Raw genomic sequence first — 20,288 nt, 5'->3', positions numbered from 1 at the left:
GATTTATTGAGTAATTTGCACACTCTGTAAAAAATATAATAAATAATAAAAAAATGTATTTTAAATTTTTTCAATACTCTGCACACTAAGTGAAAATTCATTAAAAAAATAATAAAATATATTTTTTATAAAAAACAATAAAATATTTTTTTATCTGTCGTTTCTATATACTAGTCTAATAGAGGAAACAGTTTTTCCAACAATTTTGTTAACAAAAAATTAAAACAAGTTTATCGTGAATGTTTCTGGGAAAAGCCTTTAAATATTTAATATTTCCGGTTATTACACTTTGATTTTCAGCAATAAAATTTAAAAAATATTTTTAATCAAACAATGACCGAACGTAATAAATTTGGTTCCAAGAAATTTAATTTGCCAAGGAAAGCTGGGAAACTGCAAATATGTTTGAATTTAAAGCAACACCTCGCGTTTCAGTGATAGAAGATCCGTGTCAATCAGATAGCAGTTATTAGGTAAAGTAATCAAAGTGCTTCTATAGTAACAAAAGAAAAGTCTTACGCAAATTTTAAATTAAGTTTGAACCACAACCAGTGGCGTTTTGTGTTTCAAAACGGAGCTATTCGAAACAAAAAAAGAAAACCATAAGCATGAAATAAATATTCATGGCTTCTTACTCTTCACGAACTTTAAAGCAAAATGATTAGAGTTTATATGGAATACGAGTATGTTTCACAGCGTTAGTACTGATTTTTAAAAACGTTTTTCCCAAGTTATGCAATAATTCAGAGAGTTGTGAATAAGTATCGAACTATAACTATTCAAACAGCCAGATACCGGAAATGTGGACCCCACAGCCTATGGCTGACTTTTTACCTAAAATATCAGTCAAGATGTGATATACAATATATAATATAAGTAAGGGGAGAATCCTTTCCCAATAATAATGTGGCTGAATGTTAAAAATCTGGTCAATCTTTACTTTATCCCTCATATACCTAATACAAACATTTTCCAACTTTCGACCGACTTTATACCCCATATTTCCAGAGAATATATTTCAATATATATGTCTAAGCGAAGAAACAAACGGTTCTTTGTAAATATTAACTAAATGCACTGGGGAAACGTAATGAACGCAAAAGATCAAAAAATTAAATATTGTACAATCAAAAATAATTACCGCCAGACATTTGTGGTATTACACGAACATTCTTCCAGCATCTTATACAAATAAATAAAGAAAGATTTATGAGAAGAGAAGTGTTTATTTGCTAGAGATTAATTAAAAAAGAATTAATAATAAACAGAGAAACTGAAATCTCAACGATTTTGGAAAATATTTTAGCGAAGAATGTGTGAAATCGATTTTTTTTTTTTTTTGAATAAATTAAATATTTGTTTTGTATAATTTGAAAATATTTCCAAATCGATTAATGTAAGCGAAAGCATTTCCTAATTTGTAACAATGTACGCCGGTATGGCTTTTTGTAGAATGTGGTACCTGCTGATAACGCCAGCGTGCTTTAGATAAAGAGATTAAGTTTCGAAGGCAGTTTTCGAAATTATAGAACATTTTTTTAACAAATACTCATTTTTCCCAAAGTTAGTTTATTATTTGCCTTTCAAAACACACTGTTTGTAACAATATTCTACATATAAGGCTTTATTTGATCATGGTTCGAGTCCATTTCATTTTAATATATTTTACTATATTTACATTTTATGTTCTCTTCTACTTGTCGTAAGCAAGTGCGCTCAGCCAATAAGCTCTGCGGGAGCTTTTCTGTTGACCGGATGCCGACAACTTAAGTATTCCAAATATACTTGAATGTCTTGTACTTATTATAACGGGTGATTTTTTTGAGGTTAGGATTTTCATGCATTAGTATTTGACAGATCACGTGGGATTTCAGACATGGTGTCAAAGAGAAAGATGCTCAGTATGCTTTGACATTTCATCATGAATAGACTTACTAACGAGCAACGCTTGCAAATCATTGAATTTTATTACCAAAATCAGTGTTCGGTTCGAAATGTGTTTCGCGCTTTTTTATCGACAAATTTTGTTCAGCGATGAGGCTCATTTCTGGTTGAATGGCTACGTAAATAAGCAAAATTGCCGCATTTGGGGTGAAGAGCAACCAGAAGCCGTTCAAGAACTGCCCATGCATCCCGAAAAATGCACTGTTTGGTGTGGTTTGTACGCTGGTGGAATCATTGGACCGTATTTTTTCAAAGATGCTGTTGGACGCAACGTTACGGTGAATGGCGATCGCTATCGTTCGATGCTAACAAACTTTTTGTTGCCAAAAATGGAAGAACTGAACTTGGTTGACATGTGGTTTCAACAAGATGGCGCTACATGCCACACAGCTCGCGATTCTATGGCCATTTTGAGGGAAAACTTCGGACAACAATTCATCTCAAGAAATGGACCCGTAAGTTGGCCACCAAGATCATGCGATTTAACGCCTTTAGACTATTTTTTGTGGGGCTACGTCAAGTCTAAAGTCTACAGAAATAAGCCAGCAACTATTCCAGCTTTGGAAGACAACATTTCCGAAGAAATTCGGGCTATTCCGGCCGAAATGCTCGAAAAAGTTGCCCAAAATTGGACTTTCCGAATGGACCACCTAAGACGCAGCCGCGGTCAACATTTAAATGAAATTATCTTCAAAAAGTAAATGTCATGAACCAATCTAACGTTTCAAATAAAGAACCGATGAGATTTTGCAAATTTTATGCGTTTTTTTTTTTAAAAAAGTTATCAAGCTCTTAAAAAATCACCCTTTACTATACATCGTTACACGCGTCCGTGCTTACGTTCGCGCTCAGCTGAGTTTTCCGTCTACACCGCCCGTCCCGCTCGCTATAGTTAGCATTTCAGCAACAGAGATTTAGCGCGCTATCTTATCCTACCGTTTAAGTCGATGACTTAAATAATTCTAAGTAACAAATATTTGTAAGAAGTAAAATAGTTTGTGCAAAATAAACTTATAAATTATAAAATTCAGCGAAACGGAGGTTTTTTATTTTATTTGTGCGGGAATTAAAGATATACTGGTTACAAACTTATTCAAACAGAGAAACTAAAATCTCAACGATTTTGGAAAATATTTCAGCGAAGAATGTGTGAAATTTTTCGCGGCTGCACGATTTTTTTGAATAAAGTAAATATTTGTTTTGTATAATTTGAAAATATTTCCAAATCGATTAATGTAAGCGAAAGCATTTCCTAATTTGTAACAATGTACGCCGGTATGGCTTTCTGTAGAATGTGGTACCTGCTGATAACGCCAGCGCCACGTGCTTTAGATAAAGAGATTAAGTTTTGAAGGCAGTTTTCGAAATTATGGAACATTTTTTTAACAAATACTAATTTTTCCAAAGTTAGTTTAATATTTGCCTTTCAAAACACACTGTTTGTAGCAATATTCTACATATAAGGCTTTATTTGATCATGGTTCGAGTCCATTTCATTTTAATATATTTTACTATATTTACATTTTATGTTCTCTTCTACTTGGCGTAAGCAAGTGCGCTGAGCTAATAAGCCCTGCGGCAGTTTTTCTGTTGACCGGATGCCGACAACTTAAGTATTCCAAGTATACTTGAATTTCTGCTAATGTGTTTGCTACTCTGCCTCTGTTTATTTGTGTACTGAACTTTTCTATTGCAAAAAGGAAGTCATAAATATGCTTCATATCACTGCCTTGTATTCACAATGGATTCATATTATAGCAAATAATAAAAATCTAGTTGTACTTATTATACATCGTCATATAGTAGGTACCTATATTAAATTCTCGTTCACAATCTGCGCTAACGTGCCATATGTACCGTTAATATACTTTGTTTTCAGTCTCCTCAAAACTGATTAATTTGACTGATGTTATGTACTATAAGTATATAAGGTTTCGATGATTTTTTTTTTGTTAGTTAGATTTCGTTAATGCGCTGTGATTTATTCATAAGTCTTCAGATTCGAAAAACAGATGTTCAGATAAGATATGTCCGAAGTGGCTTATCAATAAAAGCGTAGTGCTTTTTTGGAAGAGAAAAGTTTTACTGGAAAAATGAAGTTGAGTGCAAAATAGCACATCGATTATTGATTAATATGAATGTGCAAAATTTTTTTACTACAATAAATTTGGTTGAAGTAAGAAAAGAACATATTGTTAGTAGTATTAAATATAATTAACAAAATTTCCTTCACAAATCTTACTTCACGTCAGCATTAGTATGGAACATGCATGTGGACTCGATAAGTCTATAACGACACACAATGTGAAAGGTAACATATTCGTCAAATGGTAAGTCATTTTCTATCATCAGTTGTCACATCAACAAACTGATTGGACAAATGTCGGTCTGAAACTTAATTCAAATAGCATATATGCGTCGCTTTTAACTTATGTGTTCATTTCACAACTATTCTTAACCGTTAACAATATTGTTTGTGGTGCAAACCAACGCCATGATAATTATAATAACTTCAGTATCGCTAATTTTAATATTGTTATTTATTGCAGTAACTTGACTTCAATTAATTTCCTGCCCTAAATAACCATTCCTTCTGACTGTCCACTTGCTAGAAAGAACACCGACATCTAATTGCTACGAGTTTATTGCCACTGATTTACTCGTATAATCGCTGATGGCTTTCTTGCCACCGCAGACCACACCATCCTTGTTGCTCATTTTAAGAATGCCAATATTTGGCGTTCTTTTTATCAAGCTTTTGCTGAGTCCGCGGAATATCTTTATTTTCATTTTCTTCCACTTTAATCACCGTCTTACATAAATATGTGGCTACACTCAGTGTTAAATACAGTCGTAACACGTGCGAGTAATATATATGTATGAGAGGAGAGTAGAGTTATTTTTCTATAATTTTTGTGTTTTTTTTTTGTAAGACAGAACCCTTTTTATGCTTCACGAAATCCATTTAATTTATTTGCGTACACGTTCGGCGAATTGTTTCCGCTCTATTGCTCAAACGGCTCGTGGCGAATATTTGTCAAATCTGAAATATTATTTCAAACCCTTTGAATACACTGGAATATACAAGTATATATATATGTAAATATAAACTGCGAAGTATTATACGTTTTCTTTTTTAAGTGACTGCTATATACATATAACCAGAATTTTAGTTAAAATTAGTGAACTCCAGTATGGCTTTCACTTTCTTGGCTACTTGTTACGTTGATTGTTCTAATTGTTTTAAATATCGACACGTAAACAAAATTAAAGTTGAAAATACATAACTTCATCTCTACAAAAGTTCGCTCACTACCCGCCAAAACAACTACAAAATCATTCAGGAGTGTAGAGATTCTTAAAGCTACCTAAATGTAGTTCGTTAAAGATTGTTTGTAGCAGACCGGTCTATGTCTGAAATTTCGATCTACAAAGGAAACTGACGCTGGAACTACTTAGTTTTGTATTGTAAAATTTGAATTAAAAAATGTCGGTTTGCTGAAAATTCCTTAGTTGCGGTTCCGAACTCAGTCAGCATATTTTCCCCAAGCCTTCCGTCATATTTATAGTGCTCGTTGTTTTTTTTTCAGTGCTATAAGAGTATTTATACCTATAAATATGCACAGTAGCTAGAAGAGTAGTAAAACGAGAATACAAAAAAAAAAACACTTATTCACAAAAGGCACACAATGTCCGCCTTCAATTACGAACTACATCTTATATATTTTTCTCGCTGCTCACATATTTATATTCACCCGTTTATAGGCTCATCTTCGCTTATCAATTGTCCGCCCTGTGCGTTCGCTGTCGCTGAATTTTCAAGTGCAATGTTGACAAGCCGTTGAATTGGTTGGTGCTACAGCAGCGATTAATTTAAAAGCATAACAACGTGATATGGAACTGGATACTGAGTAGGTGGTAATATCATGCAACTTCTCACTATTTTCCTTGGATGTATTAAATCTTCACCATTTTTATATACTCAAAGACTCGGATTAAAAATATAGCTCCCAACTTAAGCTTATTATATTTTCGAATTACCAAGCCGATAATGTTTGTGTTGAGTTACATTTTCTAGAGGGCGGGTTGTGCTTAAATAACAACAGACAAAAGTAAATAAAGTAAATTATCGAACAAAGGTCTAAAAACTCAATTGAGCTTGATTCAATTTGTCTCGTATCCGCCAAAGACGTCAATTCAGCATACACTATTGCTGGTTCCCAAATATTGTCAGAATTTTGTCCCTAATTGAGCAATCAATTCAGTAATATCTATATTGTAGTAATAATGAACTAAATATTTAGTTATTCCCTCGTATTTAAATTATTTATAATACTCAGAAATGCATAGAGATGGTCTCATAAACTAAAATAATAGTTTTGTGTGAATATTTTACTATGAAGTTGAGAAGAAAAAAAATTATGGAAATATTTCAAATCACAACCGCAAACTGCAGACTAAACTATTGAAATCAAATTGTGAACGAAAAGTAAAATACTAAACCAAAACCAGACAATTTAACTAAGGGACCAAATAAAAAGCTAAATAACTAAGTAAAATTACACAATTCTTCTTTCTGCTGTGACGTAGTGTAATAACGGATGTTGCTCAGACTCTATTATCATTGAGTGATGTCCAAGTGAGCTTGAAAATTGATGTAATTACTGTATTAATAATACGTTGGCTGTCATAATTGTTGCACTGACACATAATATATGTATAATAATAGTCGAGATTCGTAAGTCACTTTGAGCAGTTTTTACTGAAATATATTTTTATACTCCCGAAACATTTTGCAAAGACAGTATAATAGTTTTGTTTACCGAATGGTTGTTTGTATCACCTAAAACTAATTGAGATAGACACTCCACAATAGTCCCATAGCCTGGAATTAGTTTCAAGATATCTTAAGAAATCATTAGTGCTCTTATTAATGATTGTACATAGATTGACATAGACATTGATTACTCATAATTCCCCAAAAGAGTATTTAAAGACATAAAATCTCTGAATTATAGAGAATTTGAAACAAATTGGTCTATATCTTAATAACTATACTACAAGCCAAAAATCAATAAAAAATTATTTCCACAAAATCTTATTAAAGAAGCATTCTCATGGAATTTCAGTATACGACCTTGCCGATTTCACAAGATATTTTTGAAAATATGAACTATCATGAAACCGATTTTTTGGAAGTGTCACACTGGCATAGCCCCTTAAGTAAGATTCACTTGATGAAGTTTGCAATTAGCATGGGAAACAATTCTTGTAGCTCGATGTTCAGTGTCGAAAAGTTCTTCGGCATACTGCGATACGAATTGAAAATTTACAACGAAGTAATCATCTGCAGTTTTTCGTATTTGCTAAAGTAAGAATATTATGTTTTTGTGCAGTTAATAAATTATTCGGTAAAACTTAATAATTTCTAATTATGTTGAACTAAATTTTCTAGTGGGCGCGATGTATGTTTCAAAAGAGAAAAGTGAATAAAGTGAATTATCGAATAATGGTCTACTATATTTAATTGAGCTTGTTTAAATTTGTCTCTTCTCCGACAAATCAATGTCAACTCAACATTTACTTTTGCTGTTTTCAAATTATTGACAGAATTTTTTTCCTAATGAGTGCTCATTTACTAATGTCTACATTATGAGATGTATGTAATAGATATGTTCAAACATTTTACTGTAAGTCCATATCTCAGGATTTTCTCGAACAATTTCAACCAAATTAGCATTATCCTACCATTTCTATTCCATTTACTGCAAAAAAATTATATTTTGAATATTTAAATTTAATGAGAATCGGTAAAATTGGTCAGCGAATTACCTCAGCCATCATATAATATTTTCGTTATTTAGCAGACTTTATGCCACATGTGTCGGTCAAAGTGTATGTTGTCTCCATAAAATGGTGTCGGAATCTAAAGCTATATATATATTTTTTAACAAAGATTTGGCACATAATGAAAATCAGATCAATAGACGATTTTCAGATCAAAGCCACGCTGATAGGGTCCCATCAGTTTGTTGACGGTGGACTTCAGTCTTTCATCCACAGAGCCGACCATATCTTGCAAAGAATATGACACATGCACCTTGTCAGTTCTTCGCCGCCGTATTTGAGTAACTCGGCCGGACAGTGGAACTTCTATTCCATCGTCATCGATTGGAGAATCGAGTTCGCCATCTCCAGATGTTTACACTTTCATTGCCGTTCAGGAGTCTGGAGAAGTTTTTCCTCTATAACTTGAGTATGCCTTGAGCATTAAACCTAGATCACTACTTTGGAACATATAGGGGTATGATCCGGTCTTGAAACCTTCCGTTAGTCACCGCATCTTTTCGTAGAATTTTCAAGCTACATACTCACGCATTTGGTCGCTTTCTTTTTTTGTCTACATATGTGTCTCGCTTCTCTCCTCAACTCCGTTCACAGTTCCCTTATATCATGTTCTGATGAGTGCTCTCAGAGTAGAAACCCATTTTGTTGTTGGTTGTGATAGTAGCTTCTTGACGTCGTACCTTCTTTATGATTGTTTATGGGCGTACTTTGTTGTACAGAGGCAAGCGCGTATCTTTGCTACAACAAGATAGTGGTCAGAGTCAATGTTAGGATCTCGAAGTACACGCACGTCAAGGAGGATTGATTAATGCCCTCCATCCATCACAACAAATCCCTAACAACATCAATTTCTGGTTTGCCAACACCTGAAGTTACAAGAGTATGAAATATCCGGTGACACCCGAACTTAACACTTCCTTACTTCTATTATTTTTATTTTCTGTTCGCTTTAATAATACTTCCAACTATTACTACATGTTTTCGGTTTTTCAGGCTGCTAATGCCTGGTTTTTCCACTGTTACTAAGTACATAGAATATATTGCGTCCAGTGCCAACAGATCTTTTAAGCTTCTAAACAAACCGATAGTAATTAACAGCGATTGTTGTCACACATAAACATATTGGCTCATCTTTATGTATGCTCTGCACATATTGTTTAAACATACACCCACAGCTGAACACTGCTATATCATATCCTTATTAAACAGTGAGTCATCAGTATTGCAAAGTCGTCCAATACAATTAATTTACATGTCACTAAATTTAGTTAAGATATAAACCCTAAATTAATAGCTTAAGCGGGCGAATCGAAGGCATCAGTTCCAATTTAATTATCTCGTCTAAAATATACGCAAATACTTAATGGTTATATATTATATTAAAGCTTAGTATACAGCTCTCAAGAAATGTAAAAACTTCATATAAAAAAACGCTTAAGAAACGGTCAAGAAATATTCCTGCGATAAATTTACTTGTGCTAGTATGCAGCTCTAAAGTAATCTAGTACTAATTTTTAATACTTTTTTTCAATAAAATGCGAATATGGCAAACCTGGTTTTGCAAAGAAACGTGCAACAATTGTTTCTTGAAGGAAATTCAAAGTAATCGTTAAATTCGTCCTAAATTAGTTCAAATCATTATTATGAAGTATATTTCATTTTGAAATGTTGTGCAAGTTACCAATCATCAACAACATTCCTTAAATCGCAAGGATCATATTTATGTTACTACACAATGTATACATACATATTACGCACAAAGTTTATTTTCTTTGTTTATTCTCTCTTGCTCTTCTAATGTGGACCATTCACAATGCGTAACCAGCTGTCAAAACTTCTTGAAGATATAATGTATTTTTTTTCTTGAGCAATTACTTGAGAGCTGGATACGAACCTTAACGGGTAAGCTTTGATTTGTTTGAGAACCATAATAAGTTCATTTGCAGACTACCTGATAATATCTGCAATATGGATTCTTTTTTTCCAATTATAAACTCCTACCTCAATTATGGCAAACATGTCAGTTAAAATTTACAAATTACGAAATAGTGATAATAAGAAGTCAATAAATGTTTAATTGAGTTGCTAACGCCTCATAATTTTTTATAGCCTTATCATTTACAACATTGTAATATTATGGTTCTCAACGGCATCAAATATTAATATCCTTCAGTAGTTTTCCAATGGCTGTTGTTTTCTTTTTATCTCGGCTATAATCGCGTAAGCAGTGTCAACGCCAATAAAAAAAGTTTTCCAATGAACTATACCATACCATACAAATTAAAAATGTGCAAATTAAAGTTGAGTTGTTTCGAATTCAACTCAACTGAGTCTCGTTGTAAACCATAATAGAGATAATGCATTCAATGTTATATCAAGAATCTGAAAAAGTAATGGGACAACAGACAATATAACCTAAAAAACCACCCGGGGCAAATTTCAAAAAATATGTTTCCTTAAGTTAGAAGGACAGTCCTTAATTAATATGCCAAATATCAGCGTGATCTGTCTACCAGTTTGTTTACTGGAGGTGCTTAAGTCGGTACACTACAACAGAGCGTTGTGATTTTACAATGTACAAAAATAACTAACAAAGAATGTGTCTAAAGTTTTGTATTTGCAACCAAATTTCGTAAGCGGAATAGCTGTGAATGTTGGAAAAGGCTAAAGTTATTCAGTTTTATCATAAACACAAGCGTACGAGTGGTACAAACCCTTCAAAGACGTCGAGTTATTGTTCTGGACGACCTTTTACCTCGTCAACTGATAACAATATAAAAAGTGAAAGTAAGATGCTTGAAAATCCTCACGTCTGAGCGACGGGAAGAGACCTCAACATCTCTCGCGAGTTCGTTAGAATGATTTTGGTGAATATTTGGAATTATTTTATTATGAAACGCGTTTTTGCTCGACTCGCCCCCGTAAAGAAGTTTCTTTGGTCATGCTTGGTCGTGCGAATTCCGATCCCGCATTCAGCTTTACTATAACAGCCAATGAGGCATGGTGTAATGAGTTTGACATGCAAACAAGTCAATAATCATAAATGGAGGGGAAAAACGAAATTAAAACAAAAAACAAAAACGTTAACTTCGGCTGCACTGAAGCTAATATACCTATCATAGGTGAATTTTTTTTAGTAACCATGTGTTCAGTTTGTATGGAAGATATATGCTATAGTAAGAGGATCTGAACAATTTCTTCGTATATTATGTTATTATCCTAGAAAATAACCTGTGCCAACTTTTGTGAAGATACATTGTCAAATGTGAAAGTTTTCCATACAAGAACTTGATTCCGATCGTTCAGTTTGTATGGCAGGTATATGTTATAGTGGTCCGCTATCGGCAGTTTAGACAAATGAGCAGCTTTTTGAAGAAAATGACGTTTGCAAAATTTCAAAACGATATCTTAAAAGCTGAGGTACTAGTTCCTATACATACAGACAGACGGACATGGCTAAATCGACTCAGCTCAACATACTGATCATTTATACATACATATATGTATATACTGTGTTACAAACTTCGTTACAAACTTAAAATACCCTGTTCAGGGTATAAAAACTACGCCAAAACCACTCTTTGTTTTTTCAATATTCGTGGTTTGGTGCATCATAAGTTTGGTCCGGAGGAACAGACGATCAACAAGGAGTTCTATTTGGCCGTTTTTTCGTGAGATAGTCTAATGGCCGGAATTGTGGAAAAAAATTCACGGATTTTACTCCATGATAATGCACCTTCAAATCAAATACCATCATGAATACCATCAACCAACCACCGTATTTTCCAGATTTTGCTTGATGTAATTTTTTTTTGTTCCCCAAACTGAAATTTCAACTCCGTGAAACGCGTTTTCAGTCGAAGAAGATGTTGAAGGCCATCCCAAAAAGTGCTTACGAAAAGTGTTTCGAGGACTGGCAAATCGTTGGCATAAGTGTATTACATCTGATGGATTTTCTTTGTAGGCGACAAAGTTAATATTAATGAATAATTAAATATTTATATAATATATAGTATATACTACTGTGATCAAGTTGAAAGGTCCCCTCCCACCCAAAACATTATTGCATTATTGTACTTCTTTGTTTAATAAATTCAGACATAGTAAAATACGAAGAATTCACTTTTAGAAAAAAATTAGACGCGAAGTATAAATTAAAAATGCATCTTCCAATTTATCATTGTAGTATACAATATACCATTTACTATACTCGTATACTTAAATGATAAGACAAGTTCCTTCCGTCCGCGTTGTAACTTAAGTAATATTACGATAATCTGGTGATGCTTGCTACACATAACACCCAAGAGAGTGTTGTATTGAACATGCACACAATCGGCACGCGCACAAAATGGCATTAAAAGAAGTGATATAACTAAACCATAAGTTACGATGAAAACTGTGCTTGAGTACATGGCATCGATAAATGTATGAATTGGCATTCGTGGTCTAAAGTATTATTATTAGTATACTTCCCCTAGCACCCACTTACCTAATAGAAATTTTTAAACTTCCGGCTGGTTTTATAACTTCTTTATCGGTCAATATGTAGGATATCCTAAAGAAAGACATACAGAGTGTGTTGGTAGGCGCATTCTTGGAATTTTCGTACGCTTGTTTGGTAAATATCCATCCGGCAAGTACGAGTATATTTGTGCCACACACTAACTACTTGCCTCTTCAAATTTCTCTTTTCCGTCGCTTGAGCTTTCATCCGTAGTTGGCACCCGCTTCGCGTTACACTTGAATTACAATCATCTACTGTGTGTGTGCCGAAATCCTTAAGCCCCGTGGTACTTGTTATTACCAGCAGCAAACATGTCTCTTTAAGAAAGTGTTTAACCTTAATAATCGCTTAGAAAACTTATATACATATGTATATATGGCGTATATATCTGTCAATATACTACAGCTTGGTTCTCAAATATAGTATGTAATATTTTTGCATAAAATAACTCACATTCCACCTACTATTTATATTTGCTCTTTACTCGATCATACCTTGCGCCTCATTTGTAGGACATAAAATAGCTTAGCAATCAGTCCAGATCTTTCCCTAGTCCAATGTTTGTAATATAATAGTTTTTATGCATTTTGACTTTACATCATTATTATTTCGAACACGCAATATTTAGTTAATAAACCAACTTCAATGCGACATAAGATGCCAAATGCGACCGTAAACTATTTCATTTCTTCGGATAATGCCTCCCGAATTCTTACGCAACTTCTTCCATTATCGCCGCCTTCTAGCTTTGCAAATTGTAATAAGTATAAAATGTTACGTTGCACACGAACTTAACCCTTCCTTACTTTTTCAATTGTTGTGTTATCAATCGACAAATTAAGTCAGACGAAAACTAACTGTAACTTTTTTATGAAAATTTCTATTGCATAGACAGCCAATGGAACATGTGTATGCAATAACCTAATTAAAACTACAAGTATTTATCAGCCATTCACTTATTGTTTAACCAACGCCAGAGAACAAAACGAAAATACAAAAGAAAAGATATTTCAAGCACAAATGTAAACAAATCGCAAATTTGAGTCACGTTAGTACCTACTACTTTTAAGATACCTACTAATACTCCTGACTTCAGCACAAAAAATCCTATTTAGCATACTTTTACTATCGTTTTTGGTTTCAGCAAACCAAAATTAGTAAGAAACAGTGTCTAACACCACTCAGTCTTGTGTTATCAAAAGGGTAAATATTCAAAAAATTGCATTGTACTTATTTAAACTAAAACATACATATACTTTAAACGACCTTCGGGTTCTTTTTAATTATACTCCATTTACACAAAGCTCAACTGAAAAAGAAGGTTAATCACTGACCTGTTATATGTCAGCCGACTTTGACGAAATTTAAGTTGGTCTAAATGCACCTAAGATTTGCCAATTAGGGATAACAATTTTATTTATATGAGATGGGCACTTCAAAATTTTGAATCCATTGTTTTTTGCACAAAGTTAAAATATCTAAACCTGCAAGCGTTCTCTGGTAGTCAGCATAGGGCAATTTAAAATGAGAAAGCAAATATTATTCCATAAACATACATTTACAAATACCTCTTTGCTCGTTAATGAGAATATGTTTGAAGTGTGCATGCTCGTGAACTCTCGAATCGCACACTCTCGGCGGAATTGAACAGGCCGCCAGCACAAAACATAATACGTAAGCAATGCAGTCACAATAGCCTCCCAAATGCAATCAGAAAGTATTGAGCGGAACAAGCCTTGTCATATCAATCGATAAAGAATTTTTCATAAGTTGGGGAGAGTGGAGTTGCATTGTTGGGATGTAGTCGGCCTAATTAAACAATGATGCGACAATCGCTATTAAACTGTGGTCGGTCACCAGAACAATCGTCGTAAGCATTTATCTAGCAGAACAAGCTGGCATTCATAGAATATTTGGAAAAGTGGCAAAAGCATATATCTCATAGATGTGATTCGATTAGAAAGAAGTGTTTCAGCTTAACTTAAGGCAAATCTGTATGTTTTTCTATATCTTCAAAAAATAAATGCCAAAGAATGTTATTTCGAATGATAATAAACATTAGAAGTTTCTCTATTTTTTTCTTTAAAAAAGTTTGGAATCTCGAAACGGATCACCTTTTATAAACCTTGAATATTCTAAAAAAAAAACTTGAAAAAACGTTGGGCTTCACAGAAGCCGTAACAATATTCAAAGGTGCATTTCTTATAGCATAAAAAAGTATAAAAAGAACTTTGTCTAGATTTTGATCAATCAGTTTGTCTGGCAGCTATGTATTTGCTATAGTAATCCGATATGGACAGTTTCAATAAACGAGCGGTTGTTAGATGAGAAAAGGACATGTACAAAATTTTAGATCGATATCTCAAAAACTAATGAACAGTTCGCGCAAATACGGACGGACATGACTAAATCGACTCAACTTCTCACTCTGATCATTTATTATTAATCACTTAAAAATTACCCGAAATCAACGCAAGATTGGAATTAAATACAGGGTGTCCCAAAATTAACGCCAGATTTCATATTAGGTAGTAAAGTGTTGAGAACCTTAAAAAACCAAATCGCCAACTAACAATTTAGACTTAATACAAATGGAGCGTTGCCCAATAAAACAAAGTGTCTTCATTATTGAACAATATTTCAGAAATAATGGAAGCTTGGCGGCCGCAGTTCGTACTTTCATACAAAATATGGTTGAAATAGTGTTTGAAATTCGTCAACTGTGAAAAGATCTTGAAACGACGGCAAATTTAAATCCTACGTTAGTTTTGTGACACCCTGTATAAAAGGTGTGTTTTTAGACATTTGGTTTTCAAGAAGAAATAAACCGCAAATAATTTGATATTATGGGCAAGAGCTTAGCTTTATTATAAGGATAAGGGTTTGCCATCACTTAGTATGTTTCAAAAATATACTCCACTTCTTGCGATTGAAGCCGTAATTCAAAAATAACACGCCGAATATTCTCTACGAAAGCGTCAATCATCTCTGGCTAATCTGCTTAGAAAAGCGGCTTTATAAACTTATACAAAAAATAGTCCGATATTATCTTGGTGGTGACACCTCGGACCCACGGCGACAGATAATGCACTTACCAAAAGTTTCCTTAAATAAATTGATTATATCGTATTGCTGTAGAGTATATAGCGCTGTCTTGTTGAAAAAAAAGGGTCGTATACAGCAATATCCTCTAACTCAGGCATGAAAAATCATTAATCAAAGCTCTAACATTATTGTCAGCTTAATTTTTGAAGAAATAAGGACCAATGATTCTCTCTTCCCAAAGACAATAACAAACAATGATTTTATGAGAATGTAACGACATCTCAATAATGGCTTGTGGATTGTCATCACTCCAAATGTGAAAGTCTTTTTTTATTAACTTTATCGCTGAGGAATATGTTCTTCTGGAAATCGAGATAGATGGCCATCTCTTTTTGAACCCATTCACCGACCATGCGGCGCGATTAATGAACGTTCGGCGTCTATTCTTGAAATTGGGTATAAATCGAACCACAGCTGTTGAAACTACCAACCCCAGAAAACTATCGTCATTGAAAACCACACGTATAAAAACAACACCCTTGGTATTATTAGTCTCCGCCGTTTCCTTCAAAGTTTCACACTTTTCATGGCAAACTTAATGTACCCTGTTCAGGGTATCAAGAAACAAGATATATTTATTAACACGTTGACGGACACTTGCGTCTATAGCCGTCAAAGCGAAGTTCACTATGTGGCACGACGGCGACAGCCGTCTAAAACGAAACGGTCGTTTACAGATACTGCGGCGATCGCAGCACAAATGTGCATTACTTCAAGTCTAGAGTGCGCTGGCGCCATGACGGTTATGGCCGCAACCTAATTAAAGGTGCTGAATTATTCAAAATTAAGTTTATTTAAGCAGAAATAGTAAAACTATATTTTAAATATTCTAAAAATTACAAAAACACATAGTGTCAATTTTCGAACTTTACTTGTTCCTACTGTCCGTCAATGTGTTAAGAATGACCGTTTACAAAATATTTTATAAATAAATATCTTTTAATCACTGCTTGTTTTATTTACTTTTTCGAACACATCGGTCGCTAAAGCAATGGGTTCGAACTCAACCGTTCAAACTAGACTTGTAAATGGTCCCCTTTTTAAAATTCGCTTGGTGTGTTTTTGTGGCATAAGCAGAGTAATTTCATTCACAGCATGAGATGACAGCCCGTCAAGTTGAAACCAGTACCCGTCAAAACATTTTTCTTTTTATTTTAATACTCTTTTATGCCTTTGGTCATGATGTAGTTCTGTGCTTTACAGAATTGAGCACTCATCGTGGAGTTCTGTTATTGGACGATACTTGCTATCAAATAGGCAACAAAACTGAACGGCTGTTTTCAAAATTAGGCGTGACTATTTCAATGTTTTGTTAGAATTGTACTGAACTGAGCTTGCCAAGATATATCTAATCAACTCAGTTGAATAGTTAAGTCAAAGTTACACACGTGCAATATTAGGAATAATTTATGAATTGTTGGTAAATAAATGATTAAACTTTAGTATCGTTAAGTAATTTGCTAATTGATTTGTGCAGTGAGGCGTAACTACAACGAAAACAATATTTTATAAATACGCAAATAAATAGCTGATTATAATGCGGCTTGATTGCCTAGACGACTGCTGATCCATTGTCTATAATTAGTTTGTCAACCACTTTAGCAGGTGCTAAATGCTACTATTTAAGCCTTTTGACTTTGAGAGTCTACTGAAAAGTAAATTAATAAAGCTTAGAACTTCCCTTCTTTCGCCCAGCGTAGGCTGCGCATTGCTCATATTGTCAGTAGTTCTTAAATCTGGACAACTATTGCAATGTTTAAAGCTATAAATATGAAAATTAATTTAAGATAATTTTTTTCCACAACCTCTGATAAATTCTTATATCCAAATTGTAAGGGAATTTTTCCAAATAGATAGCGGATAGATTTATATAAAATTTCTAACAAAAATATGAAAAAAACATAAGTCGAGATGAAGATTCACCAAGAACCGATTCATACTAATTACTTTCCACAACCGCAAAGGAATTAGTATTTCTCTTCGCACTAAGCTTAATGCGCTATTACGTATACGCCATGGCCTACCTACCATCCCAACGCGTCTGAACGGCTTGTTGAAGCCACAATGAAAGTATGACGGCACATTTGAGTCATCAATGATTGAGTTGGCCAAGAAAATAGAAATACAGTAATTGAAATGAAAAATAAATATTTTATCAACAAAAAATTCTAAACTACTTATGTCTAAAAAAATCGAATTAAATCCGTTTATTTGTAGACTTTCTACAAAATTAAAAAACTGTTATCTTAACAGCGAATTTTTATCTTATTTAATTCAGCAATTATTATCATTAATTTCGAAGGATATATAATCGGATTAAATTAGAAATTACTCAATTCCCCGAATTCTTTGCCACGCTTATGTAGAATCACAAAATTTATGACGTTATACTATTTATAGTGGGTTTATTTAAGTTGTGTATTAGTAGATTTGCTCGCAAATTTGAGGCAAAACAGCTAAGCCTTTATTGCTTACACATTCATATTTTTATTGCCTTTACAATGCACGCACAATAATGTATGTATGTGTCTACAAATGTGCAAGTATAGCGTTGCAAGCGTCTTTATAATTACGTTTATTTACAATTTAATTGCATGCCGACACCTGGAAGTTGCCTCCAATTTCGTTTCGTACAATGTTTACAATGTAATTTCTGTAGGAAGTGTGTATGTATGTATACGAGTATAGTGTGCATAGTAGTACTGGAGAGCTTAAAGAAATATACAAATAACAATGTATATAAGGTGACTGGGCTAAAAGTAGAATAATTGACAGTATTTATTTAAAAAAATAAAGAATTGTGATTAATTGATGTCATATGTCAGGCTATAAAATATTACATTGTGAAAAAAACGCCCTGAAATTGTAATAAAATGATATATATATGATATTTCAAAAAATGTTATTTTTCAGGTTAATGCAATTGTCCTTAACTACTAATATGTTGAGAAGATCGCCTGGAAATTGAAAAAGTCTTAACAATTCGCAACATTCATCTAAAACATAAAATTTTAAATATAAAAAGGTATGGAGAATAAATGTGGGGGGTGCGACGTTATTGTTTAATTTTTGTACTTGTCAATAAGGCATTTTTATACCCTTTTGGATGCAAGATTTAATAATTCTAGTGCATTTATTCAGCGAGTTATCGCACTTTTGGTAGTTTTCAACATAAGCTTTGCATGGGGAATGGGCGTGATTATCACCTGATTTTACCCATTTTTCCAGTGCATGTAGAAGTGCTAAACAGACTTGTCAGCAAAATTAGTTGATGTATGTATAATAACTTCAGCGATTCGGAAGATATGTATATCACATACACGGGTTTTGAAAAACACAGGTTTCTCTCACTACTGCGAATAACAATTTTATATTTTATTTTAGTTCTTAGTTATGGCACTTTATATGTTTTCATTTACGGCAATTTGTATTCATGGCCATGAACTGAAAACACCTTTGCGAATTTTGATCATAATATCTCGATTTTACTAAATCTATAGCTTGCATGAACTGACCGATGAACGTACGGACAGACAGATAATAACTCGAATTCCAACTCATATCTTCATCCAGATCACTTTTATATACCATATTACGAATAAAACTCCACATCTATCTCGTTTAGCTTTAAATGATACATACAACCGTTACCTGAAGAAAGTTATTATAATTTGCAGGAAGATGTTACAAGAGTATAAAAATCAATGTTTGTCTGTACGTCCTTTACAGAATTGTAAACTTTGCATTTGATCATATGGCTCTTCTTCTCCGAAACAAAAATCCACACCGACTTCGCAGAAGAACTTTCAGTGATGAAAAAAGGCGTCGAGGCAACGGTTTCGACTATGCCATTCGAATTCCAAAGTTTGTAGCTCCCAACATCACCCGTTTTCGCAATTACAAGGACATTCGTTGCATATGTGTGGATTAAATTTGGGAATCGAGGCTTCTTTCACGGGCAGCTCACTCGTCGGAAAGCATTCTGATTTAAATGTTTACGCCACAGAAACAAAACAAAAAAACACTTCAATAAATATCGATTTCTTTTATTGTTTTCTTATTTTTTTTAACTAAATATTATACTTATATTTGTATTTTTATATTTTTTCTTAGACGGTTATGAAACGTTGTACGTTTTAGTCTGCGCCGGTTATTTATGGTCTTTTAACTTTAATTTTTTGTGTAACCTTGAAACATGTCTCAAGTTTCCCTGCTTAATTCTGAAGTTGAGGTAAGGAGATAAGAGGCAACTAGGTCAGTTAGATACTGTAGAAAGATAATTCTTAGGTTATGAAGAAAGCCATGTTGCCATGCTCTATCGAACGCCTGGGATAATGTCAAGAAAAACAACTATGCATTGTATTTTTCTTCCATCTCATCTTCTATTATGCTCGTTATTCGATGAACTTGATTGATTCTGGAATGTTGAGATATAAATCCAAATCGGTGAAGGTCGTTTTCTTCAATTATGTTCTGGGGTCTTCTTATGGTTACAGCTTCAAGTAGATTGGACAAAATAGGCAACAGGGTGCTTGGTCGATATGACGAGATTTCATGTGCACTGTTCCCAGGTTTTTGTACCATAATTATTTTTGATACCTTTCAAGACAATCGGACGTATCTGACATTAAGCACGCAATTATTTTCCAGGTCCATCAGGTGACTATCTAGTCGAAGTTGGAAGCGTTTTTTGGTTTAAATCTAGTTTTGGTCTTATTATTCACTTCTTTATTTGTTGGTTGGATTTTATTTATATATGTTTCCAGCTGCGGTAAAGTACCATGGAACATAAAAGGACTAATTGTTTTAGCTAGTTTCTCTGAAAAAACGTCCGCTTTTCTACGTCGCTTTTGACCCAGAATCGGTTAGGCTTTCTGAAGGATGT

General features: G+C 33.7%; 2 protein-coding genes across 4 annotated transcripts in view; both read left to right on the top strand.

The window, feature by feature from the left end:
• LOC105222913 (tachykinin-like peptides receptor 99D) overlaps positions 1-20,288 on the top strand; it is a 453,112-nt gene that overhangs the window by 230,670 nt on the left and 202,154 nt on the right. The window lies entirely within an intron of this gene.
• LOC125776876 (tachykinin-like peptides receptor 99D) overlaps positions 1-20,288 on the top strand; it is a 53,064-nt gene that overhangs the window by 1,545 nt on the left and 31,231 nt on the right. The window lies entirely within an intron of this gene.

Source organism: Bactrocera dorsalis, chromosome 2 (genome assembly GCF_023373825.1).
Source record: "Bactrocera dorsalis isolate Fly_Bdor chromosome 2, ASM2337382v1, whole genome shotgun sequence".
NCBI classification, from domain to species: Eukaryota; Metazoa; Arthropoda; class Insecta; order Diptera; family Tephritidae; genus Bactrocera; species Bactrocera dorsalis.
Note: the sequence above shows the minus strand (reverse complement) of the source record. Positions and strands in the feature narration are given on the sequence as shown.